Consider the following 27632-nt stretch of genomic DNA (forward strand, 5'->3'; position numbering starts at 1 on the left):
TAAGTTAGGTAAACTGGGCCAAAGTTCCATTGCCACTAAGACTTGGAGAATGGATTTGAACTTCAGTCAGCTAGACTCCACAAGTTGTGGTATTATAATGCCTGTCAAGAAAGGAGATGTATTCTAAACCACATGTAAGAATCATCCTTGTTACCTGGGAAAATAGTATTACTTCTCGCATTGCCATAACCCTCCCAAGATTTCTAAATCACAGTAGTAGCACATCTGTAACTGTCATGTATCACTTTGCCTTAAAAGTTACATCATACCAAGTGCCATGTTTTATAATTGTGATACATGGTGTATTCAAATTCTGTCAGGTGGATTGCTTGTTGGTGGGATCTTGACTAGATTTTTGACTTGGAGTTGTATTTTTCACAGCTTTTCAGGGAATTAGAGCACACTGAATATATTCAGCACTTTGAATGAGCTCTGCAGTGACCCAAGTGACCACCCCTTATCTACCTCTGTTGCGTGTGCATGACTGCCTTATTCAAGGTTCTCCCACATCACTGGCTTTGGGTGAGGGAAGATTCTCACGCGTGCATTATTGCTAGCTGTGCTAGATGTACAATGGCAGGTATATTTTTGCGGTGACCTTACTTTTGCTTTTAACTTAACTGGAAAATATTGAAAATTGCTTGGAAAAAACTGTGACCACACTTAAAATGATTCCTTGAAGAAACACAGTGTTTGTTTTTCTATGGAGTAAATATCCGTGGGCTTCTGAGTTACTTGAGGGAGGGAAGGAAAGAAATTCTAAGTCAAAAATAAGACAGTGTAAAATTGGCTAACATATCGGTAAGTTTCTCCACCATACTTAGGCACAGAGTTAAAAAGCTGTTATTGGCAATGTATATCTCCAGCTTCCTCTATCTGCTTTTTCAGAACAGAGTCCATGTTCTTACCTAAATTCTATCTCTAGTCAAGAACACCCAAGCCTCTGAATCCGGAGTGGCCAGATCCCCAACAAAATCAATATTGTCTTATTATTGAAGTCAAACATAATAAAATAAACAAAACATCATATTTCTTGGTCAATACAGACCTCCTTTGTGCAGGAGTCTCAAATCCAGCTCTTTTGTTTAGCAGAGGCCAACTGTCACATCTTCTATCCCCAGGAGCATTAAAAGCCTAGAGCTAGAGTTTAGATCCTCCCTGGAAGGTTCAACCAATTCTCATGATATCAATAACCTCCCCTCTTCTGGTTTAGGCTTCTCTGTTTGTTTCCACTACTACAGATGTGGAAGTGCAGGTCATTGGTTTCGCTCAGTGACTATATGTATACATGTGTGTGTATGAACTTGGTATCACTCAGCATTTCTTTGTGTTTATGGTAAAAATTTTCCCCACCATGCTGCTGAAGTTTATGAATATTTTCTAAGTTTGCATACTTCCTAAAAAATAAAAATTAAGCTGTTTTTAATCATGGCAATATATACCCAACATATCAGAAATGGCTTTTGGAAGTTCACTTAACCTTCCCCTCCACCCTCTGCTCCCAGTGATTTGCTGTTTTGTTTTTTTTGTGCACATGAGTGCATTTTTCTAGGTAGAAGGTTTATAGCTTTTATCAAAATATTGGTATAACCTATGACCCATCCAAAAGTCTATGCCATATTGAATATAGTTTTGAAAATGTGTCATCCTCCTGCAAATTAGTTTATGCCCATTGCCCCCTTAACCTGGCATTCTCATAAGGCATGCTTTTCAAAGGGGCCTAGTATTCCATTGCATGAATATGATGAAATTTAAATTAAATTCCTGAATTGTTGGATTTTAGATTTTTTTTTCCTGTGGCAATTACTATAATGAATAATGCAATGAACATTTTTTTTTTTTTAAATGGCTGCATCCACAGCATATGGAAATTCCTGGGCCAGAGGTTTAAATCCAAGCTGCAGCTGTAACCTATGCCATAGCTGTGGCAATGCCAGATCCTTTAATCCACTGTGCTGGGCCAGGATGCAACCCATACCTCCAGAGTGACACTAACCACTACAGTTGGAATCTTAACCCACTGCACCGAAGTGGGAACTCCTGAAATGAATATTTTTTAAAACAGCTACCATAGCCTTATAGTAATTTCTTTTGAGTGGAGTTTTTGGAGCAAATATAGAAGTCATTGTTAAAACTGCAGATATATACTGTCCTGTTGCATTTATGCTTTTAAAAAGTTTATATATGCATAAATAGAAATTTTTAATTTTACTTAATCCATAAAATAATGGAACATCTTTTCTTAAAAAATTTTTTTGACAATACACCAGAATAATGTGCCATGAATAATAAGTAAAGCTTTAAATTGAACTGCATTGATGCTGCTGTACAAGAGAGATTTAAGTATATAAATACTTTTTCTCTGATGGTGCAATATTAATTTCTATTTTGTTGCTCTAAGTTTCTATGTTTAATTCAGTAGAATAATTTAATGGCTTTTTAGTTTGCTGATTTTTCAGTATGTAAGCGCTTTTTAAGGGAAGCAAACATTTTAATAAGTAAGCAGTGTTGTATAAAAAATAAGACAGGAAATTAAACCAATTTTATTAGAAAGAACAAAATAAGAATGACACTATTATGGAGTGTTAGTGAGAAATGGGAAAATCAAGAGAGAATTGCTATAATACAAGGCATTGTCTAGCTGTCAAGTAGAAGAAAGAAAACCTCCAGAGGGTCCAGAAAACACTCCCAGGCATGACCTTAACATGTTTTTGATAAAGTCAATGAACTCTGGTATCAAGTATCAAAGCGAGGAACTCTATAGTAGGTTGAATGCTTGGATCCAAGTCTACTTCCCTCCCTGCATCCATACTCTTGTCATGACCTGTCCTGAGAAGAATGAATTCTCTACCCCTTGACTTTGGACTTAGCCATGTGATTTGTTTGGCAATAGTATGTACATAGAAATAATAGTTTATCAGACTCAAATCTAGCCTTTAAGAAAGCTTATATATTTCCACTTTTCCTCTTGGGTCTCTGCCGTCACATGAAGCAAACATGGCCCTGGCTAGCCTACGAGTTCTTGAGAGATGATATTAGACATGTGGAGAAGCAAAAAGCCAAGAGGCAACATGAAGCAGAGCTACTTCAAATACCTCAGCCTGAAGCACAGGTCCCCCAGCTGATCTACAAACTCATGAGCAAGAAATACTCACTTATTTGTTGTGTTCCACTGATATTTTATAGTTGTTTTGTAGCATTATTTGTAACAATATTTAATTAATGAAGACTCAGATTTTCTTTGCAAAGCTAATGATGCAAGTACCAACCTCCTAAGTTAGGGGAAAGTACATAGAGAGCAAAGGAATTAATCCTCAAGGAAAGGAAGCAATAGATTCAGCCTGGCATCCTAGAAAGTAAAACAGTACAGCAGTAATAAGCTGAAATTCTGTGAACTGGATAGGGGTCTTCAGCTGTGTTAGCCTCAACTATTCAAGGTTGGTGATGAATTTTGTTCAGTAGAATTTGTTGACTACATTAGAAAATTTGGAAGGAGTCAAAAATCCCAATTCTATCTTCCCTTGAAAGGGCAAAAGCATTAGCAAAACTAGAAATGTCCCTCAGGGCAACAGTTGTCTGGGATTGAGTAGAAGCCACCCTTCTGATATGGCCTGAGCTCTCCCAACCCTCACCTAACACACCTTTCCCAGTTTGTTTCCTCTTTAGATTGAATGCACATAATAATGTCTACTTATGTGATTTTGTGGGAATGAAAATAGAATTCTTACCAAAGATGCCTGTAGCAAAGAAGATGTTCATTAACAGTATCCTTTACGTTTGGGTGTTCAGTAAATGGCAAGTCACTAAATACTAGCAATTTAGATACTGTATTTCTTGTGACAAATTTTAATCAATGAAAATGCATCCTTTAAATCCTCTCTGAATCTTTGTATTGTATTTAGGTATCATTCATTCATGGGTCAAAAAGAATAGAATGAGATTTCATGAAAACTAGGTGATAATTTCATTGTGAACCCACCTCAGGTGTCTTCTTGGCTAATTTGATAAGAAGGAAATGAATTGCTAATCATGTTTTTGCTTATATCAATTGGTTCACAGCCCTTGACTAAATTGAAATAGCCTAACTACAATAATATATTTGATTTGTTTAGCAGTTTTATAGGTCCCAGAAGTGTTTCTTCATGTTTATTATGTAGCTTCATCTTTAACATGGCATTCTAATATAGATATTTAAACCTGAAAGAAATAATATTACTCCCCAACCAGAAAAAAAAAATGCCATCACATTTAAGCTAATTTAACCATTTTTCAAATATTTCATGTATGTCTCCTAATTCAAGTACTTTTCTAGGTACTGGAAATACTGAAGTAAATATTAGTTACCATTTAGTAAGCTCTCATTATATTACAGCTTTCTTTTATTAAAAACTAAAACACCTGTTCTCAACATAATATTTTTCAAAGGCACAGTCTACTGACAAAAGGATGTACACAGTCTGCAATCACTTTCAGGTCTCAGCACTGCCAGATGCTCACAGAACTCATTCATTACCTGTTATAATTCATCAACCTAAGTTTGAGATTCTCAACTCAATCAGGATCCCAATGCCCTATTTATGTCCTGAGTCCTCCCTTGTATGACAACAGGTATTATGAACAGCGTTCAAGGTATTGCTCTGCCAAGACCGACAAAGGGCAGGCTGGATTTCAGTCCATTAGAAATGTGTGAAGGAGGAGGAGATTTCATTTACAAGAACTCTCAGGGAGAGAGTCTATATATTTGGAAGGAATTTTTTTAATGCCCAACCCCCGAACCTCTACTCTCAGCCTTCCAGTGTGGGCTGCTATGGTTAACTTTCCTTTCTTTAGCTGAGTTCAGAGCTGCACTGTTTGGAGGTCTAGTGGGTGATGGAATATTGTACTTAGAGATCCTGTTCTTTTTGTCTCCTCAGTTTCATCTCTCCATCAAATGTTGAATAAATGTATAATAAATGTGTAAGGAACATTAACTTGAAGAAGTATCCTCAGGGAGTTCTTGTTGTGGCTCGGCGGTAACCTGACTTGTATCCATGAGTATGCGAGTTCAGTCCCTGGCCTCACTCAGTGGGTTAAGGATCAGGCATTGCTGTGAGCTGTGGTATAGGTCAGAGGCATGGCCTGGATCCTGCAGTGCTCTAGCTGTGTTGTAGGCCAGCAGCTGCAGCTCCAATTGGACCCCTAGCCTGGGAACTTTCATATGCCCCACACGCAGCCCAAATAAATAAAATCTTCAATCTCAGTGCCAGTTCAAAACCTTTGTTTTGTTTATTTCCTCCCGTCACAAATGAAAGTGGCCAAGGCCTCCTTTTTCGTGGGGGTGGGGATGGGGGAGGAGCTCAGTGATGGACAGGAAATGCATTTAGGAAGAAAAGTCTGTGAAGGTACCTTGAGAATCAAAACAAACAAACAAACAAAAAAAATCATCAACAACAAAAAGATTGTTTGGCACTTGCAAGTCTCATGATGTCTTGTAGCTGAATATGAGAAAATAACTAAAGCAGCATCTGATTCTGGTTTGCTGAACTCACATTTTCTCTTTCTTCCTCTTTTTCCTTTGCCTAATTTCCCTCACTTTTCCACTCAGCCTTGCAATTATTTCTCCAACCTCACTTCTGAAAAACATGGTAGTGTAAATTCCTCTGCCATGGGTGAAATTTGGACAGAGAAAGAGAGAGGTAGAGATTAAATTGGTAAAGTCTATTTCACTTTTCTTTTTCCTCAGCCCAAGCTCTTGAAGAAAGTATTATCCCTACATTTCCTATGGGAAAACAGAGGTGGAAAACCTCTGTTAAAAATCACCTGACTTCTGCTTTTATAAGGAATGAGAATGAGAGTCTCGGCCCTCCGTTCAAGATCTTGCCACTTAATACTTGCCTCATTTTTGTATATCTGAATGACTCTTACTGGAACATTACCAGTTTGTAAAATAAGGTAAAAAGCTCTCATAACAATTTAAAAACCATTTTTATGTCTTTAGATACCAATAACTACAATTTTAACATGCTATTTTATTTGTTCAGCTGTTAGCTCATAATATTTTCCAAATAAAAATGAATAATTCAATGCTTTTTAAAGTTTTGCATTGGAAATGCTCCAGAATTTTCACACACAAAGCTATTTTTTTTTTTTTTTTGCCCTTTGAAGACAAACTAAATTTCCTTTATAGCACTCTGCAAATTTCAACAACTGGCCCTTAACGTGTGGCAAAATCCTAGTTGTTTATTCAGAAACATTAATATAAATAAAGTGACTCATTTAGAATTTAAATATATAGCCTAATGGTAAATTGCTAATAATTTTTATATAAATATTTCTGAATTTATCTTGGTATTTTGGCTGAGTCAAAACTATAGATGCCTAAGATAATGTTTCCACAATGTATGCAAGAATCTAGGAGAGTATATGCAAATTTTATTCTGTCTTTGTTTCAACATGAATATGAAATCAGACAATGCAAATTGTTAGATATAATTAGAAAAAGGGGACACTGGTTTTTAGAAAAGGGGAAAAAGTAGATAAAGGATAATGCAACAATATAATCTTAAAACTCAGAAAAGAAAAAAAAGGGACAGTGTAGCAAAGATAACAATTGCCTTCGAACTTCTAGAATTGTATGGGATGGAAGAGGCAAGGGTTGCTGCAAAAGAGACTATGGGTATGCACTTTGACAAGGCATTACTATGTGGAAAACTAATAGTATATTCTTTTAAGAGATTTTGTAGAAAATGCCTAAAAAGTGTTTGTTCAGAGATATTTTCTTTCAGTCATTTCAGTCAATATTAAGGTTGCCAGACAAAATATATGATGTTGAGTTACGTCCATTTCATATGAACTGTCTATAAGTATGTCCCAAATATTATATGGGGCATATTCCTCTAAAAATACTTTTATTATTTATCTGAAATTTAAATTGGCATTCTGTGTTTTTCTTTGCTAAATCTGGCAAGTCTGATCACTGCATCTCTGAGAACATGGCAGGGACTTAGCGTATGGGGATTATGAGGAATGGCATAAGATGTTAGGGAAAAGGACTAGATTGAAAAAAAAAAAAGTGCTCAAGGGCTCTTTAAAAATATATATATATTTATATATATATATATATATATATATATAAAATTTATATAGGAGTTCCCGTCATGGAGCAGCAGAAATGAATCTGACTAGGAAACATGAGGTTGCGGGTTCAATCCCTAGCCTTGCTGAGTGGGTTAAGGATCTGGCATTGCTGTGGCTGTGGTGTAGGCTGGCAGCTGCAGCTCTGATTGGATCCCTAGCCTGGGAATATCCATGTGCCGTGGGTGCGGCCCTAAAAAGCAAAAAAATACAAAATAATAAAAAAAACTTATATATATAAATTTGGAGAAGGGGGATCCTGAGAAGTTTATCATGATCAAAAATGACAGGAAACTCAATAGTCAAAATTTCAATATTACTGATTCAAAATATGTCACTGATATCTTTATGTAATATGTTACTGATTTTTATTTTAGTGATTGAAAACCTTATTGAGTTCTGCCATAGGTCTATTCTTTTAACTCTGTTTTACCATGAAATCTCAAATTCCTCCAGGTTTTATTTTTCTCATACAGTAGCTTTGGGGAAGATACTCTTAAAAGTTTCAAAGAAACAACTGCAGAGTGTTAATTGGGTCAGCCTGTGCATAGGGTCTTTATGTTTATTCAGATAGGAAATGGGGAAAATTAACATATTAATGAAGACATCACACTCTTTCTTTGTTGCTGTTGGGGCAAAGACATTCCAGTTTTAGATGGTTTTTATTTGAGCAAAACTGTATTGTACATTTTGTGTAAAATCTGGCAAGTGTAGTTATTGCCTGAGGGGTGATTTGCTCAAAATGGAATGGCAGATGGTACATTGTGATGTATTGCTATAACCTAAAATATTTTCCATTATCCTCATCATCATCCTCATCACCATTTATTGTGTTTTTAAACTCGTCTAGAATTGTCTGAGCAAGAGCCATTGCTCACGATATTTTCCCATCTGGGCTACCATCTTTATCTGCTCTTATGAGCTGGAATTCAACTCATATCTTAATGGTCATTTCGAAGACGTTGTGGACCCTTTATCACTCCCCAAATCTCCAGGATCATTTCATGCTGATTCCTCTAGCCCTAATCACAGAGTGTTCGAGTGGGAAAATACCATGTCAAGTTTAATCCCCTTATTTTAAAGAAGAAGAAATTGATGCCCAGAGAGGTTAACAAATGGAGTGAAGATTGAACAACCAGTTAAAGGAAGAAGGAAAGACGTAGGATTTTTTTTTTTAAATACATTTTTTTAGGTTTCAAGTCCTTTCCACTTTCTCATGCTCTTTCATTTCATCATTCTTCTTTGGATTTATATTTATTGACTTAAAAACCTGGAAAGAAACTATTCAACCTTATACTATTTTATGTTTGTGTTATTTGGCTAACCAACCAGATATTTACAGGTTTTTACAACAGATGTTGTGTTTCAAACTCTTTTATATCTCCCAGAGCAGTAACTGAGTAGCTAGATCAGGGATGGCAGATAACGTTTTTTGCAGTTTATCTTAACAGTTGGCCTGATGGGATAGTTTAGGTAGGATTTTGAAGCCTCAGGAAAGCCCACTGTTTTATTTTATTTTATTTTATTTTATTTTATTTTATTTATTTATTTATTTATTTATTTATTTATTTATTTATTTATTGTCTTTTTGCCTTTTCTAGGGCCGCTCTCGAGGCACATGGAGGTTCCCAGGCTAGGGGTCTAATTGGAGCTGTAGCTGCCGGCCTACGCCACAGCCACAGCAACGTGGCATCTGAGCCGCCTCTGCGACCTACACCACAGCTCACAGCAATGCCAGATCCTTAACCCATTGAGCAAGGCCAGGGATCAAACCCGCAATCCGAGTCCAATTCGTTAACCACTGAGCCATGACAGAAACTCTAGGCCCACCATTTTAAGTGAGAGAGTGTCCCTGGACTGTACACTATGGTATTGTACATTGTTGGTGATGAAGAATAAAGTAAAGCTGAAGGTATATAATCCATTAGACCATTAATGTATGAAAAATGGAGTCTTAGGCTCTGGACACGTATGGCATTTAAAATGCAAAATTGAGGAGTTCCTGTTGTGACTCAGCAGAAATGAATCTCACTAGCATCCATGAGGATGCAGGTTCAATCCCTGGCCTTGCTCATTGGGTCCAGTGTTGCTGTGAGCTGTGGTGTAGGTCGCAGACATGGCTCAGATCCTGTGCTGCTGTGGCATAGGCTGGGGGCTGCAGCACCGATTTGACCCCTAGCCTGGGAACCTCCATATGCCACGACTGCAGCCCTAAAAAGACAATAAGTTAAACAATTTTTCATTTTACTTATTTATTTATTATGTGTAAATTGAGTCTTAAATTAGTACAACTAATATGTGGAAGAACAGGGGTTTAATTTTAGTTTCTCTAATGCTAAATTCCATAGATACGTATTTATTATCAAAAGAGGGTTACATTAATTACATCTTGTGTTTATACTCTTTCCCACAATTCCACTTCTGATATTGAAAGAAGAATGGTTATTACAATGTTTAAAGTCTGTTAGTGACCAAATGGAGCCCAGTGAAAGTGTTCAACCTGGAGTTCCTGAAAGAAAGGAGGAAACACGAGGAACTTTCAACAATGATTTCTCTGATTTAGAATTACTCTGAATGATACTCACCCTAACCTCAGGAAGAATACCAGGGAACTGTTTCTGCTAATAATTGGAACACCATTTAATCCTTAATGATGGAGAGAAATGAAGAAGTGTGTTGTATTTTAAATAAGGTACTGATTTGTTTGAGAAGATGATTGTGTGTGTGCATGTGCATGTGTGGCAAGACCAAATAATATCAGTGCTTCAAATAATAGATGGCGTGTTGACATTCTTTTTCTCAGTATTTAGTAGATAGTAGGCCAATTTTAGTGTCTCCTGTGGAGTTATTTGTAATACAATTCAAAGACAATTATATAGCACATTCCCTGTAGCTTCCTTTAATGCAGAGACAACCTAGAGTGTTTTCCCATTCCCAATACAAAGTGTGAACAGTGTTGAATTGGAGAGCATGCCCCAGTGAAAGATAAGAATTTAGATCTGAGTGAATCTATCGACTCTACCATATCCAATTCCAGTTGAGAAAGAACCATAAATTGGTCTGTGTAATAACTAAACTGTAATATGTGGATTTTTATTTGGGTGCTGAGGAATTTACTCTTGTTTTCTGTTTCTGAAAGTAGACCATAGGCCTTTGCTCACTGATCACAGACAAGAGCTCAACCCTGAAAGACAGCTTCTGACAAACATCCAAATTCTCTATATCATGGACTTCTTTAGCTACAAGTCATCATGTGGCAATTTAAAAATCAACCTGGTGTTTAACTGAAAACCAAAGTGGTTTTCTCAGAAGTCTGACAGAGCCTATCTCTGCTTGCATTAAAAGGCTAGTAGCAGCACTTTATCTGAGGTGGAAGAAAGGAGATCGTTGTAGTGCTAGGAGCTGTCCACTGCTGAGAGAAGGCCTGGAGAATATGTGATGTCAGTGGGGAGAAGAAAGTGCAGTTGACTCTTGAGCAACATGGGTTTTATGGGCACCCAGTCTCTGGGCAGTAGGAAATTCTGATATAACTTATAATCAGTCTTCCATGCAGATGTGGTTCCTCTGTATCCACGGTTCCTCCCTATTTGTGGTTTGCCATCCACAGATTCAACCCACCACCCATCGTGTTGTAACTGTAGTGTTAACTATTGTGAAATATCTCAAGTGGACTCACCATAGTTCAAACTTGTGTTCCTCCAGGGTCAACTGTAGTCCTAGAAATGTACTGGATATTTTTGACATTATTTGCTAATGCTTAGTTTGGAGCTATTAAGGTGCAAATAACCCTAGCAGGAAGAGTTTGTTTCTATAAATGCATTTACAGTGAGATGTATATGGTTCATATAAGACCTTATATCTATGCAGACATTCTCAATTTAGTCATCAGTAAATATTTATTGAGCACTTACTCTATTGCAGGTACTATGCAGATATTAGAGATACTGGAGTAAATAGGCTACAAGTTCCTTCCCTCTAGTAGATCATAGTTTAAGAGAATGGAATGCCAAGTAAGTAGGTAAATACCTTTCTTTATAAGTAACGGTGCTCTGACAGAGGTAAAGCATGCAGTGCTGAGGAAGCACAAATCCAGGGCATATGGCCCAGACTGCGGCAGTGAGAGGAGCAGAGAAAGCTCTGAGAATCTGTGTCAGGCTTACTGCTCAGTGATATTTTGAATAGGAATGCTCTGCTTATCTGAAGAAAGTGAAGCTTGGAAAGAAAATGGTAAAGTGAGAGTTTCCGTTGTGGTACAGGAGAAACAAATCCGACTATGAACCATGAGGTTGAAGGTTCAATCCCTGACCTCCGTCCGTGGGTTAAGGATCCAGCATTGCCATGAGCTGTGGTGTAGGTTGGATCTGATGTTGCTGTGGCTGTGGCTTGGATCTGATGTTGCTGTGGCTGTGGCTTTGCCAGCAGCTGTAGCTCTGATTTAACCCCTAGCCTGGGTACCTCCAGATGCTGCTGGTGTGGCCCTTAAAAAAAAAAAAAAGAAAGAAAGAAAGAAAATGGTAAATTGAAGAGGAGTGGGGAGGCTATTTCAGTAAATCTTTGCAGAAGCCATGTGTGAGTAAGAAATAGTAGCATGCTGAGGACATGGACCCTATCTGCCTTCTTTACCTCTGCATGTCCTTAATTTCAAAGAATAACTAGAACAGAGTGGACAATGAATATGTAGCTGTGCAGTGAATATAGTAATGAAATATTTACAGAGACAGATCTAAACAAAAGAAGAGAGAAGGTTATGGGAAAGTGTAAGGAGTATTAATTAGACAGTCAGAGTCCAAGAATCTGGCCCCGGCTATACAATTACTTAACTGTCTTCAATTCTCCAGGGCCTAAGTTTGCTCACCTGTACAATTAGAAGTTTAGATGACATAATCTCTAAGGTCTCTTGGTATCGGGAATGTATAACATGACTTTACTTCTGTGAAAAAAGCCATAGACTCTTATTATGCTGTCTCTAAATCCCAAGTAGGTTTTAATTTAGATTATAGTAAGGCATGTCAGAAGAGCCTACAATGGAATGATATTACAATCACAACAAATCACTCTGAGGATTATTATTGCATTAAATTTTAGGCTTTATCAGGCATAACTCTCAAAGGCGAGGCAAAGGTCATTTATTTAGAAGGAATTTAAATGTGGGAGGTAAAACATTTTACACATATCCAGTCATTGAGAATAGAGGTGCTGAAATCTAAAACACACAGTTAAAAAGGACTCAAAAGGTGACAGAGGTATAATTATGTTAAATGCCTTTGAAGATAACATTTTCCATATTATTGTTTCTTGTGTTCTTACTTAGGGTATAAGTAAAGTATCTTTAATGAAGAAAGCTGAAAAATGTTATTTTCTCTATGCTTCTAATTACTACATATAAAAATACTTTATACTATTTCCTTAGTATAGGAGCTGGATTAGCTGATTGAGTTAGGTTCCTGATCATTAGTGGAAGCTGTAATTTATTAATTCCACAAATATTTCTTGAATTCCTCTTGGGTATAAGGTATTCTCTTCTAGATGCTAAGAAAACAGTAGTGAATACGAGAAACCAAATGCCTGCCTTTAGGGAACTTGCATTTTAATGGGTGAGATAGACAGATAACAAGTTACCAATAAATATTAAAATATCCAGTGATGATTGAGGCTTTTAAAAGAATGGCAAAATGAATAAGGTCTGAATATCTAATGTATAACATGATGTATATAACATGATGACTGTAGTTGATAACACTATTTTATAATTGAAGTTTTCTGAAAGAGTAGAACTTAAATGTTAACACATATATTATTAAACATATATTTATACAGATCCTATAGGATACAAGAGCTGTATAAATATTTACACATGTATTATATATATATACATATATGTTAATATATGTGTGTATGTATATATTATGTGTGTGTATATATAATATGTGTATACATGTGTATGGATGTATTAATTAACTGGATTAACTAGATGGGAGGAATCCCTTCATATCGTCTGTTGACGGACACTTGATTGCTTCCATGACTTGACTATTGTAAATAGTGCTACTGTGAGCTTTAGGGTGCATATACATTTTCAAATTAGAATTTTTCATTTTTTTTCTGGATATTTTAAGGAGCCTCCATAGTGGCTGCACCAATTTACATTCCCACCAGTCGTGTAGGAGGCTTCTATTTTCTCCACACCCTCCTCAGGAAATTTGTAGACTTTTTGATGATGGTCATTGCGACTGGAATGAAGTGATGCCTTATAGCAGGTTTAGTTCACATTTCTATAAATTAGCAACGTGGAACATCATTTCATGTGCTTGTTTTCCATCTGTATATCTTCTTTAGAGAAATGTCTGTTTAGGTGTTCTGCCCATTTTTTGATTAGGTTGTTTTTGTGTTTAGATATGGAAATGTATGGGCCGTTTACATATTTTAGAAATTAAGTTCTCATCACTTGAATCATTTGTAAATATTTTCTCCCATTCTATAGGTTGTCATTTGGTTTTGTTAATGGTTTCCTTTGCTGTGCAAAAGTTTGCAAGTTTGATTACGTCTCATTTGTTTGTTTTTGCTTTTATTTTTTTTCCCTTAGGAGATCAATATAAGAAAATATTACTACAATTTTTGTTCAAGAATGTTTTACCTGTGTTCTCTTCTAGGAGTTTCATGGTGTCATGTCTTATATTTGAGTCCTTAAGCCATTTTGAATTTATTTTTATTATGGTGTGAGGGAATGTTCTAGTTTCACTGATTCTCATGAGGTTGTCCAGCTTTCCCAGTACCTCTTGCTGAAGAGTTTTGCCTCCTTTATCAAAAATTAATTAATTGTAGGTGTATGGGTTCACTCTCAGAACCCTCTGTTCTGTCCCATTGATCCATATGTCTTTTTTTATGCCAATACCACAGTTTTAATTACTGTAGCTTTGTAGTATTATCTGAAGTCTGCTTATGCCGAAGGACTTTTTTTTTTTTTTTTTTTTTTTGGCCTCAGAATTGTTTTGGCAATTTGGGATCTTGTGTGGTTCTTTATAAATTTTAGGATTTTTTTTTCTTTTTTTTTTTTTTTTAGTTTTGTGAAAAATGTCATGGGTGATTTGATAGGGAACACATTAAATCTGTAGATTGCTTTGGGTATTATGGCCATTTTAACAATATTATTCCAATCATAAAACATGTAATATCTTTCCATTTGTTTTTATCATGTTCAGTTTCCGTTATTAGTGTTTTATAGTTCTCAATGTATACGTCATTTCACCTCCTTGGTTAGGATGAGTCCTACACTGTTGTTTTCTTTTTTTTTAATTTTTTTAATTAAACAGGATTTTTTTCTTACTTTCTTTGTTCTGACATTTAATTGTTAGTGTAAAGAAATGAAATGAAATATATTGCTCTTGTATCCTACTACCTTGCTAAGTTCATTTATTAGCTCTAATAGATTTTTTTTGTGGGATGAGTGGATAAGCAGAAACAGTGTATAGGTGACTCTAGAGGTAAAAGGAGAAAAAACGGGAAAGTTTATATATATATATGTGTGTGTGTGTGTTTATATACATGCAATATATTAAAACTTATGAATTACATATTATAATATATATGAAACATTATAATGTATATTATATTTATTATATAATATTCATATATATTATATCCATGTCACTAAATAAGATAACATAGGAGATAATTTCAGAGAGAGAGGAAATATCTGAGGAGAACTGGGACACTTCAATGATTAAAATTTGAGAGAAAGATGAGCCAGCCATTTGTGAAATTATGAAATTGTGTCCATTTCATTCACTGAGAGAAAAATAAGAAGGGTAGACTGTTTAAAAAAAAAAAAAAACAAGAAAAGAAACTATATCAGCAAGGAGAAAATGATCGCTTGTGTCAGCCACTGCTGAGATGAAACCTGACCATTAGATTTGACAGGATGGATGTTTTACTGGTGACTCTGCCAAGAAGTTTCCTGGGAGGATGAAAGTCTGAACAGAGTGGACTAAAGACAGAATGAGAGTATTCAGGGCAAGATGACAGGTGTGTTTTGATATATTCTCTTGGATCTAATACCTAGAACAATTTGATAAAATCCATAAAGAGAAAGCAAAGACATAGCTGGACTCTAACAAATAAACAAACAAAAACAAAACTAGACAGAAATCCTCCATGGACTAGAAAGGAAACAAAATGGTGACTGAGGAGCTCTTTGAACACCTGGCCTGAGAGCTGGCAACAGTAGACTGTAGTTCACCTCCTGTGGATCAGAGGGAATTAAAACGTCCCAATGATGATGCTTTAGAGGAAAGCACGAAGTTAGAGAGGTTTGGAAGAGAGTGACAGCTTGGTCACCAGACTAGTTAGCCAGGTACCCAGGGGCTGTGTGAAGGTATTGATTCCCCTGTTAGAGATGAAGGGTTGAGAAGAGAGAAAAATAAACAAAATGTCACACTTTAAAAATAAACCTGCAAATCATTAAAAATGAGCATATCTTCAAAGAAAAGTAGACAACTAAGTATTTTAGGCCACAGCTGAGGTTCATGGAAATTCCCAGGCTAGGGGTTAAATTGGAGCTTCAGCTACTGGCCTATGCCACAACCACAGCAACGCCAGATGCAAGCCATGTCTGTGACCTACACCATAGCTCATGGCAATGCTGGATCCTTAAGCCAGTGAGCAGGGCAAGGGCCAGGGATCAAAACCATGTACCCATGGCATACTACTTGGATTTGTTACTGCTGAGCCACAAAAGGAACTCCCCAAATCAGGATTTTGAATATGGATTTACTTCCAGTGAACCTAATTATATGAAACAATCTGACAAAGACTTTAAAAAGGATGCCTAGTATGCTCAAAATGAAAGTAAATGTTTCATTTAAACTATAAGAACAAGAAAATATTAAACAACTACAAAAATAAAATGGACAGGTGCATAAAAAGATCAGTAAGAAATTTTGGAAATAGAATCTTAATAGCTGCCAAAATGGAAGGATTACCTCCATTGTAATGGCACTAGACTTAACTATGAACACAGATCTTTCACCAGTCACATTAGATAACAGAAAATGAAGGACTTGTATTTACAATGGGCTTAGAGAAAGAACACAAAACATTTAGATAAAATTATATACCCAGCTGAACACTTTTATGAGACCAAAAAAGATATTTTCAAATATGTGATATGTAAGTTTTCCACTCAAAACATCATCAAACAGTTTTAACAGTATCCTAAAAAGTGTAATCCAGCACAGAACTAGAAATTAAAAAAAAAAAAGAGTTCCTATTGTGGCTCAGCAGGTTAAGAACCCAGCATATTCTCTATGAAAATGTGGCTTTGATCCCTGGCCTTGCTCAGTGGGTTAAGGATCTGGTGTTTGTGCAAGGCATGGTGTAGGTCACAGATGCAAGTCAGATAGGCATTGCTGTGGCTGTGGCATAAGTATGCAGCAGAAGCTTGGATTCAACCCCTAGCCTGGGAACTTCCATGTGTCACAGGTGCAGCAGTAAAAAGAAAAAAAAAATTAAAAATGAGATTTGTTCTTGAGCAGCAAAAATGAATCATCATAGATCTCTTAACAAATAATAGAACCTTGTCTTTTCAGCATGAAGAGACATAATGGTCAATAAAATCCTATAAATATTCAAACAAAAATTTCGATAAACTAGTAAAAGAGAATTGCTTTACCTTATCTACATTATGTGATAAATAATAAAATTTGAGAAAAATTCTTAAAGTAAGGGCCCAAACCAAAATCTGCCATTTTTCTCAGTATTCTGCTGAAGATTGTAACAAATGCTGCAGGAAAACAGAAGAGGTGTTGAGGGAAAACTACCTTATTTTTTCTTATGATGTTATATGTATAATGAAAATCCAAAAGATTTTATACACAAACTCTTAGGCCTAATTTTTTAAAAAAATGCATAAAAATACTGGGGATACAAAATGAAATATGAAAATTAATGACATTCTTATAGCATAAAAATTGGAAAATGAACCTTGACCTAGAACTCATACTTTATTTTTTTATTTTTCTGTGTGTGTATTGCCAATCACTTGGGTGAATGTCCTTTTATTATTTCTTTTTGGACTCCTTTTTATTACTCAATGACTTTATTACATTTAGAGTTGTACAATGATCATCACAGTCCAGTTTTATAGTATTTCCATCCCATACCCCCAGTGCATCCCCCCATCCTGCAAACTGTAGACCTCATACTTTAAACAAAAATAAATTTCTAAACATCAAACTAGAGAGAGAGAGAGAAAGAGAGTTCCTGTTGTGACTCACAGGGTTAAGAACCAACTAGTATCCATGGGGATGTGGGTTCAATCCCTGACCTAGCTCAGTGGGTTAAAGATTTGGCTGTGAACCATGGCATAGGTCTCAAGGGCAGCTCAGATCTGGTGTTGCCATGGCTGTGGCCTAGGCTAGCAGCTGCAGCTCTGATTCAACTCCTAGCCTGGGAACTTCCATACGCTGCAGGTGTGGTCCTAAAAAAAAAGACAAAACAAAAAAACAAAAAAAACAATAACAACAAAAGGAGAAAATCTTCAGGATCTAATGCTAGGTCAAAAGTTCTCTTACTTGATAGCAAAAGCATGTTCTATCAAACTTGATAAATTTGACCCCATCAAAAATTAAGAATGGCAGCTCTGCAAAAAAAAATCCCAGATAAGAGGATGAAAAGATAATCTATAGACTTGGCTTATAAATAGTTTTTCCTTCATGAAAATGTTAGGTATAAAGAAGGCTGTATACTACAAGTAACATTTCTTTGTCTGGCAGTTCTGCCATTCTACAACTCCATTTATGGGGCTGTAACTTTTTGTAGCATCCTAAATTTCCATAAATATTATTCAAAAGTTTGATGGTAGCCACCGCTGGTTGTGAGAAAGGAATAATTTGTTAAGCAGAGCACAGACTGTTCAATAAATGCTTTAATGAGTTACACACTGCTCAGCATTTCCAAAGAAGAGAGTCCTAACTAAACCAGGATATATGCATGATACTACCTCTTTATTTGTCTTAATTTGTTGAAGAGATGAAGAAAATAAAACAAAAAATAAAAGATCTTGTGATAATATTCTTTAAAGGCAAAATGTTTATAGGACTCAATAGTACATGAAAAGTAGAAAGTACAACACAAATTAAGCCAATGCCTGTGATTCATTAACTAGTGTTGAAAAAAAGATGTACACATGCACAGTGATATTTATATATTTTTTGAATGGTGAAGAGGAACAGAAATTGGATTGGGGGGAAGTTCCTGTTGTGGCTCAGTGGTAACAAACCTGACTAGTATCCGTAAGAATTTAGATTTGATCCTTGGCCCCACTCAGTGAATTAAGGATCCAGCGTTGCTGTGAGCTGTGGTGTAGGTCACAGTTGTGGCTCAGATCTGGTGTTCCTGTGGCTCTGGCATAGGCTGGCTGCTGTATCTTCAATTCACCCTCTGGCCTGGGAACTTCCATATGCCACGGGTGTGGCCCTAAAAAAAAAAAAAAAAAAAAGAAGAAAAGAAAGAAAAAGAAATTGGACTGGGAATCATGAAACCTGAGATTTCTTCTTGATTTGTTTTAACTACTAGGAAGCCAGAGTTAATTAACTTCATCTCTAAAATTCATTTTCCCCTTTCTAAAATTAAGTGGCAGTCCTGGGGGCATGGGTATCCTTTCCAAATATGGTTCTCTCTGAGCCCTCTTGCTGTCTGGAGGGGTGAAATGACTCTTCCCATTGGTTATGCCAGGGTAATACAGAGTGACACACAAATAAGGTCCCAGAATCCAATTGGCTTTGCTTTTCTCATTTCCAGAGTGCTATGTTCTAACAAATTTAAAAGTTCTTCAATTTATAAATTCCACCCTTGAAGCAAAGTGAATCAAAGCACTTGTGGCATTTGAATCTTGGTGCCTTGGGAATGATTTATTGTGTTTGAATTTTCATTGTGTTTCTATTGGGGGAAATAGGCTGCTGGGGAGAGTAAACATTTCCTCAGTGTGAAAATATGCTCCAAGCAGCCCTGAGTATGTGCCAAGAACTTCTAATGTTGCTTGACAATTATTATTGCTCCATTAAGGATCCCTGAATTTCTGAATATTCAATGTAACCACGTGACTAATTTATACCTCCTCAACTCTAGATGACTGCTTCCCAAATGCTCTTTAATTTCAGTACATTTACAAAATAATTAAAATGCAATTTAGCAGGTTTTAAGAGTGTTTGCAATAGATGTTCATAAATGTTTCAGGTAGCACTATTTTCTGAGTTTTTCCTAATTATGTCTTCCTCCCCTCCAATCCTTTTAATTCAACACTTAACAGGTAGAGCAATTCTCATAAATAAACATGTGAATTGATTGAAAGAAGTGATTAAATGGCATTCATAGGTTAGTTCTGTAGCATTTATTTCCTAGAAAGTCTGTTAAATGTTTTCAATTAAAAAGAAAGAAGGGGAACCTCACAACTCTGAAATGAGGGACTTTGAATTAGTGTTCTGCTAAAGGTCTGGCTCTCTTAAAAGGGGTCCTGGCTGTGGTGGGGGTGGAAGCAAAAGAAAACGAATAGAAAAATTAAGTCACAACACTTCAATTCCTTGTCTGTGGAAAAGACCTTCCCATCTGATTAAGTGAAGATAAATGAATGAAGAATCACAGTGTTCTTACTTAATCAGCTTAATCACCTTGAAAAATTGAGGTAGTTATTCTGCCTACCAGGCATGAAGGACCTAAGAGATATTTGCCAAGTTGTTTCAGCACCTTGATAATCAAGTTGTACATATCACCGAAGGTCCAGGCTGACAAGAGATGCCCCTAACGTGCTTACATTACTTTGAAATTACTCTGAATTGGCCTTGTTATTAAAACTTAGAAAGGAAAAAGTGACCTAGGAACAAGTCTTACTGGTTTGAATGTTTTCACCTATCTTCTAGAATCTCATGGGGAAAAATGATATTGATGTGGCATCTGATCCAGGCTCTGAACTCCTGAGGTTTTACTGCTTGGGAAAGAATGTTTTTGTTTATGCTTTGTGTGTGTGTGTGTTTGAACAGTAATAGCAGCACTGGTGTCAATAACAAGTTAATGGTGAGGGCTTCAGATATTCCTCAATGGTTTTTACTCACTGATTTAAAAAAATTGCATTCATTTCTAAGTAGTAACTAATATTATTACATCACATTCGATTTGGGGTTGCAGCTTGCAGAACTTAAGTATCTTCCCCAGAGTCCCCAGCTTGGAAAAAGCAGAGCTAGGGGGAAGGCATACCCAGGACCTGTGCTTTTTGCACCCAAGACTGTGGCTCCATTACTACCCAAGCCTGGCTTAGTCAACAGAGCACTGCATCCCTTCTTTCTTGTTCCCTAAACCATCAGTTGCAACTTAGATCTAGTTTCTAGTTTCTAAGCAGTTAGGTATCTCGAAATCATTTTGAAATGATCCAACCTATATAGGAAGCTCCCCCAACTTTAGAAGTGAGGAAATAAACATGTGAATTTTACTATATCTGTGCTTACAAAGTTGTTATATCCTTTTACGCAAACATTGTATATTTGACCAACCTCTTGTTTTTCCCCAAAATACTTTATTGTTTATCCCTCCCAAAATATTTGAAACATGAGAATAATACCCCCATAAGGAAGAAAAATAGACTATTTTCATGTAAATTTTATAGGACAGATTTTCAGAGCCGTTTACAAAACAATGTAGGCAAAAGTAGAATCGTCCAGCAATTTTGCTTAATGGTATCCAAACATTATAAGAAAAAATTTCAGTAAAATATCTCATTGTAGAACTCAAGTGACAATAAAACATAAGTGAAATGTATGCAAATGTTTCTTTATATTGAATCAAAAACACACTAATTATCTATAGTGAAAATGCAATTTCTATAATTATGCATTTCTCATATACTTAGACATAAACAGGGAGATCACAGACATATCCCAACAACCAAGAATACATGGGGGGGACACGCTGAAAAATCACGTGTTTTGCCATTCTTATGGGAAATACTGTAAATCTGAAGCACTGTACTAAGTATAATTTAACTTTAAAGCTATTTGTTCTGAGACATTGTAACAATTTAACCTGGTGTTAACCCACAGTGCTTATTGCAAAAATACAAATTGATGACTGACTGGCAGACGAGGTGGGAATACCTATGTACGCCAACTTTTATTTTCCTATTTGCAACAACAACAACAAAAAAGTTTGCATATGGAGAGTAAAGCTAGACTATTTCAAAAAACAGTTATATACATTAATACCTATGTTTAAGAAATTCTTTTAGTGAGTTCAGTTGATACCATGTTTCTATTTCCACACATATATTTAACTTTTTCACATTTCTAAGCCATAAGAAATAGTTAAGCACTGTAAAGTATATGGCTGTAAGCTGCTTGAGAATCAGAATCTTCTCTTAATCACAGTGCAAGCTGAGCACATGTCACTGTGTTAATATCAGCTTATGAAATGTTGCCATTCTTGTAAACTGTAGTTCTGCTTGTTTTGTTTCTCTGCAAAATGTTTAGGTCTTGTTAAAATATCAGAGTAATCAAAATCTAGACTATACATCTATTAGTCCACTGGGGCTGTCATAACAAAACACTGGGACTGGGCAGCTTAACCTATAGACGTTTATTTCAGTTTGGAGACTAGAAGCCTGAGACGATGAAGGTGCTGTCACAGTCAGCTTCTGGTGAGGTCTCTCTTCCTGGCTTGTAGGTGTGTCCTTACTGTGTTCTCAGATAGCCTCTGCTCTGTGCTCCTGAGGATAAAGAGAGAGATCTCTGCTGTCTCTTCCTCATATAAGGACACCAGTCATACCAGACTCAGTCTCACTGTCATGACCTCACTTAACATGTGTTACCTCCTTATAGGCCCTGTCTCTAAATACAGTCTTATCCAGGGTGAAGCCTTCAATATTTGAATTTTGGAAGTTCCTGTGTGGCTCAGTGGTTAACCAACCTGACTAGTGCCCACAAGAATGCAGGTTCCATCCCTGGCCTCTCTCAGTGGGTTAGAAATCTGGTGTTGCTGGGAGCTGTGGTGTAGGTCGTGGACATGGCTCGGATCCCACATTGCTGTGGTCATGGTGTAGGTCGGCAGCTGTAGCTCTGATTCGACCCCTAGCCTTGGAACCTCCATATGCCACAGGTGTGGCCCTAAAATAAAGACAAAAAATATTTGAATTTGGGGGAACACAATTCAGTTCATAACAATACATGAGAAACCACATTTTCTTTTAAGCATCTTTGGTGGAGATAATCTTTGGCTGTAAAGGACGAACTTGAAGAATGTCTAGCTAGGAAAATATTTCAGGCAGAGGTTCTAAAAGTGGTCAATAGTCAGCTCTTCAATCAAAAAGCAACTAGCCAACAGGAAATACAGTAGGAGCAAGTAGTTTTAAGCCATAAAGATTGAAGTAGAATGGCTGCATTTCATTATGGAAAATGCTTTGTGTAGAAGAGGGAATGGAAAACCACAATTCCAGAGATAGTAGCTTAATGGAAGTGCAGCCAGGGGAAATGAAGCTAGACTCAGTTTTGGGGACTGGGATGCAAAGTGGAACGTCACTCAGAGGAGCCAGCTAGAGCCTAAGGTAAAAATAGTGCCAAAATGAGGCTGATGTAGAGCGGATGAGTTTGAGGTTGGTGGAAGTACAAGTACACAGCCTCTCTGCTATAACCTTGGCACATCATTTCATATAGTCACACAAGCAGCCATAAAGTTATCATTTATATACTACAGATGATGAAATCTATGCTCAAGTAAAGTAAGAGATTAACCCAAAGGACTATATGTTGTAAATTAGTGAAGATAGGGAGTGAACCTTTATTTTCTGTCTGTTTTAGATCTTTCTGCCTTATAATTAGGGAAGAGAAACATAGAATGTTTTACAAACATTATTACCCCACCCCCAAGAAAAGTACTCAATCAACCTTCTATATCCTAGTCAAGTAAAGGAGAGGACATATTCTAGAAACCAAGATCAAATTTAAGGTTTGGTAAAATCCCAATCCAGTTGTTAAATACATGTCAGTGAAAAAAGGTATAAAAATCATTCTATATGAAAGCTAGGCTTAAAAAAAAAATGGAGTTCCCATTGTGGCTCAGCAGGTTAAGGACCTGATACAGTCTCTGTGAGGATGCAGTTTCCATCCCTGGCCTTGCTCAGTGGATTAAGGACCTGGCATTTGCCACAAGCTGCCACATGTCACACATGTGGTTCAGATCTGGTGTCACCATGGCTGTGGTGTAGGCTGCAGCTGTGACTTTAGCCCAGGAACTTCCATATGCTGCAGGTGTGTCTGTAAAAGGGAAAAAAAAAGAAGTATTAACAAAATAGACTGTGTAAAGGGAGAGAAAGATGGAGGGTAAGTAAATAAAGAAAATAGGAAGATAGAAAGAGCTTCAATTCTCCAATTTCCTTTAGTGCTTCGGACATGCCTGAAGGTGACATCTGAAAGTATTGCTACAAGTCATCTAAGTACAAGATTGCTCATGTGCAAATGAGCACTTAACAAATATTCCTTTCTGATGGTGATAATAATGTATTAAAGCTGTATTCATCTGGCATGCAAATAGGTATAACACAGTTCTTGGAATTTTAACAAATGGAGAAAGCAAAAACTAAAGTAACAACAGGGGAAATATGTGTACTGATTGTTTCATAGCAATTCTATTTAGATTCATAAATGAGTATTTTAAGAAAGTCAAGTGTATTTTTTATAAATTCTAAATCTTTTACAAAAATTGGAATGAGCCCAGAAGACCCCACATACATTTAAACTGCCCACTAAGAAAATACTGATTTTGAATACCTATTATTTTTCTTTTCAAATATGACAAAATATATTATTGGAAAGCCTTGTTTTACAATGACTCCTTCACTGACATCCTAGCTTTGCTCTAAGGCACCAAAGAAAATACTTGTATAAAATTCTTTAGATGAAAATCGAAATCTGCTTATGCCACAGTTTTTCAATTAGTTTTTTCCTGATTGTAACAGAGTCTCATTATAAACATGTTTAATAATTCCATCCATAAGATACATAAAAACCTTTTAAATTTGCTTATTCTTAACATAGGCACTATTATCCCATAAATGCATATTCTTCCAGATGTTTTCCCAACAAATATCAATATATATCCATGTATAGTGAATGCATGTATGCATTACTTATGTAAAGCTTGAATCATTACTTATACATGGTCCTGAAACTTCACCTTTTCTTTACTAAGATGTCTTGGCCATGTTTTGCTGTCAATACGTAGTAGTTAAGCTTCATTATTGGAGTGGGAGAAGATCAGGAATTCAGTTTTGCTTAGGAAAGTCTGAGATGTCTTGTAGACATCCAAGTGGGATACTGAGTAGGATACTGTAATAGGAGCTCAGGAGAGAGCACTAGTAAGTACAAATGCTTAGGGCATAGAAAAGCTGAGTTCTTCATCACTCTAGCTCTCATTCCTGTGGGGGTTTCTTACATCAGAAATGGAAGTATGTCCTGCCCTCTCAAAGGACTTGGCATACATAAAGAAGACTCTCGGATAGAAAAGAATGATTCCTTATTGCAAAAGCAGTCCCCCAAAAATGTTTAAACAACTACTCATTATCCTCCCAAGTTCAATAAGATTTACTCCTGATTCCTACTGAGCCCTCAATGACAAAAGGCCTCAGTCAACCAGAGGTTCCCTCCTTGGGGCATCTTCTCTGGAATATCTCTCTTTTTTGGTTGCACTATGGCACATGGAATTCCAGGGCCAGGGATCAGATACAAACTGCAGCTGTGACTTACACCACAGCTGCAGTGATGCCAGATCCTTTAATGTGCTGTGCCAGGCCGACATTGAACCTGCATCTTGGTGCTGCAGAGATGCTGCTGATCCTGCAGCTCCTCAGTGGGAACTCCTGGAATATCTCTTAAGGTATAAGTCTTTGCTGCATTCCTAGACTTTAATGCTCAAGATTCTTCAATGAATCAATATACAAATAAGATTCAAACCAAGTTTGCTTATTTTTTAATTTTAAATCCTATGAACTTTCCATTACACAGATATTTCTTTTTTACTTGTAGCTCTTTTGAATATGACAATGGTATAGAAAGATAAATAAAATTGAATCAAAGAAATTGGTTTGATGGCTCTAGAAAAGATGATTTAATGAATCTGCTCTTTATCCCTGGAAGGAATACTTTTGCAAGTGAACAACATGACAATTCTTTTTATATTATGAACCTTCCAAATGAGATAAACACTCAGACAGCAATCATGCTGCCTGAGAATAAATCTTTTTACAGCTTATAAGTAAAGACCTGTGTGTTATAAATGAGTGAATAGTTGTTTAAAGTTAATAGAAAAAAGACACCCAGAATACATATTTCTTGTTCCCCAATTAAAACTGGAGGAATGTCATTTTTGTGATTTTAAGATGTTGTTCCATTGGTAACGCACTAAGATTTAAACTTCCAATTGAGCATGTTGAATATAGGGTAATAGTCCCATCTAACAAATGAAGAAACTAAGCCTCCAAGTCAGGATTTGTCTAAAGTAGCTTTCTTAGCAAAGTAGGGAGCAATTCAAACTTAACCTCAGCTTTCTTCAATGGAAAATGGAATATTATAATTTCTGGGAATGGAATATTTCTGTGATGATCCCATAGCTATGTTATATTGATAAAACATTTGAAGTCTGTATATTGTTATTCATTTTATTGTTATTTTTCATAGAAAGAGGAATTCATCAGTTTTTGGTCATCACAATTACTGAAGTTATGTTTTTATACCTGGAGATGCAACAGAAAAAGAAACATTCTTGCATAAGAATTCCTTTTCAGTTAGAAAAACAAAGAATACTATTAAATTGTTGTCATCAGTGATGTTGGATGGTGGTTTGTTCCAACAAATCACTCTTTTTTCCCCCCGTGGAACTATGCCTTGTCCTTGTTACTAACCTAAAAAGATAAGATTGGAGAATATATAGATTATTAACAAATATGTGATACCTATTGCAAGAGTAAGTTAAGTAGAAAGCCCAGTGGGTCAGAATGTAAAGAATCTGAAAATTATGTTAGTTTGATTTTCCCTAATATTAGGTTCAGCATTAGGGTTCACTAAGGCAGAATATATATTACTCGCTAAATGTAGCAATTGTTAGCCTAAGTTCAAAAAATGAACCATAAATGCCCCTCAGGGAACAAAAAAGCCATTCATTTCTACTGAATATTTATAACTTGTAATTAAAACGTGACCTCTTTCTACAAATATATGAATTGGCTTATAATAAAAGTGTAAGATCTTCCAATTCCATACTGGTCACTAATTAAAGCCTAAACTAAGCAGATGTTTAGCTTACGAAAACCTAGAAAAATATTGTAATGTTATAAATGACATAGCAAATTTACCCACAGTTCTCTTAACTCCTGCTTGTCTAAACCCTTAAACGTTGTCCATGGAGATTAAGGCAAAGATACAGAAGAACATTTTGTTTACTTTTTGACTTTGACTCAACCCAAAAGTCACTTCTGAGCCTCATTTGCTCCATAAAAAAAATACCTTATACCTCCCTTTAGCTTATCCTTTCTAGACTCTTTCTAGTGATTCTGTTTTTTAAACATCAGATATTTGCTCAATATATATGATCCAATTATTACAGCTGCTTTATCATTGAACCAGTATAGTGACTGACTCCATTTTGGTTTTCATCTTTTCATTATGGTATTCTAAGTCCTTCTTGAATTGGCTCACACCTAGTTAACTGATTTGGTTTCCTATCTTTTCCTAACTTGAATTCTTCCCTCTAGTCATCGTGGTCTTCTTAGTGTCCTTTTATTCTCATGAACTTTCCTCTACTTATAGCAGCTCCCTGCACCGTCTTTCAAGCTATATTTCCTGTCTGAACTCCTCCACGAAGCCTTCCTAATTTCACTTGAGCTTATACCACTTAATTTTTCCATCAGTACACCCGACCTCTTTTTTTCTTTCTCATTTCTCAGTCTTATTTCCCAGCTGAGGGGCAAGCTGATTTAGGATACTGACAATGGCATTATTTTTTTTTTTTTTCCTACAGTGACTGTTTTTAGTATGTGACACATATTAGGTGCATATACGTGAAAATATATTTTATCCATTTTCATGATGGAACTAAATGCATTTTTTTTTGAAAAATTAGTGGGGAAAAAGCTAGCCATAATAGAACAGTGAGACTAGAAATGGATGAAAAAACACTTTGAAACAACCATATTAGAAGTGTGCCAGTGTAAATATGGCACAGTAGGGGCTTGTATATTTTTTTTTTTTCTTCCCAGTTTTGAAGCTTATGTGTGCACTGGTTACTTCTGTACTTTTTTTTTTTTTTGCCTTTTCTAGGGCTGCTCCCATGGAATATGGAGGTTCCCAGGCTAGAGGTCTAATCATAGCTGTAGACACTGGCCTACGCTGGAGCCACCGCAACGCAGGATCTAAGCCACGTCTGCGGCCTATACCACAGCTTATGGCAGCACCAGATCCTTAAGCCTCTGAGCAAGGCCAGGGATCAAACCT

The 27632-nt window shown here is 36.3% G+C and overlaps 1 protein-coding gene across 7 annotated transcripts in view; it reads left to right on the plus strand.

Annotated features, from left to right (window-relative positions):
• LINGO2 (leucine rich repeat and Ig domain containing 2) overlaps positions 1-27632 on the plus strand; it is a 1289931-nt gene that overhangs the window by 671273 nt on the left and 591026 nt on the right. The window contains exon 1 of one of the 7 annotated variants that reach the window (XM_021064193.1): positions 5139-5931. The exons of the other annotated variants lie outside the window; for them this stretch is intronic. The gene's annotated coding sequence lies outside the window, so the exon portion shown is untranslated. Of the gene's footprint in view, positions 1-5138; positions 5932-27632 lie in introns of those variants that run through there. 7 annotated transcript variants of the gene reach the window in all.

The sequence above is a fragment of the Sus scrofa genome, chromosome 10 (assembly GCF_000003025.6).
Source record: "Sus scrofa isolate TJ Tabasco breed Duroc chromosome 10, Sscrofa11.1, whole genome shotgun sequence".
Lineage (NCBI taxonomy): Eukaryota > Metazoa > Chordata > Mammalia > Artiodactyla > Suidae > Sus > Sus scrofa.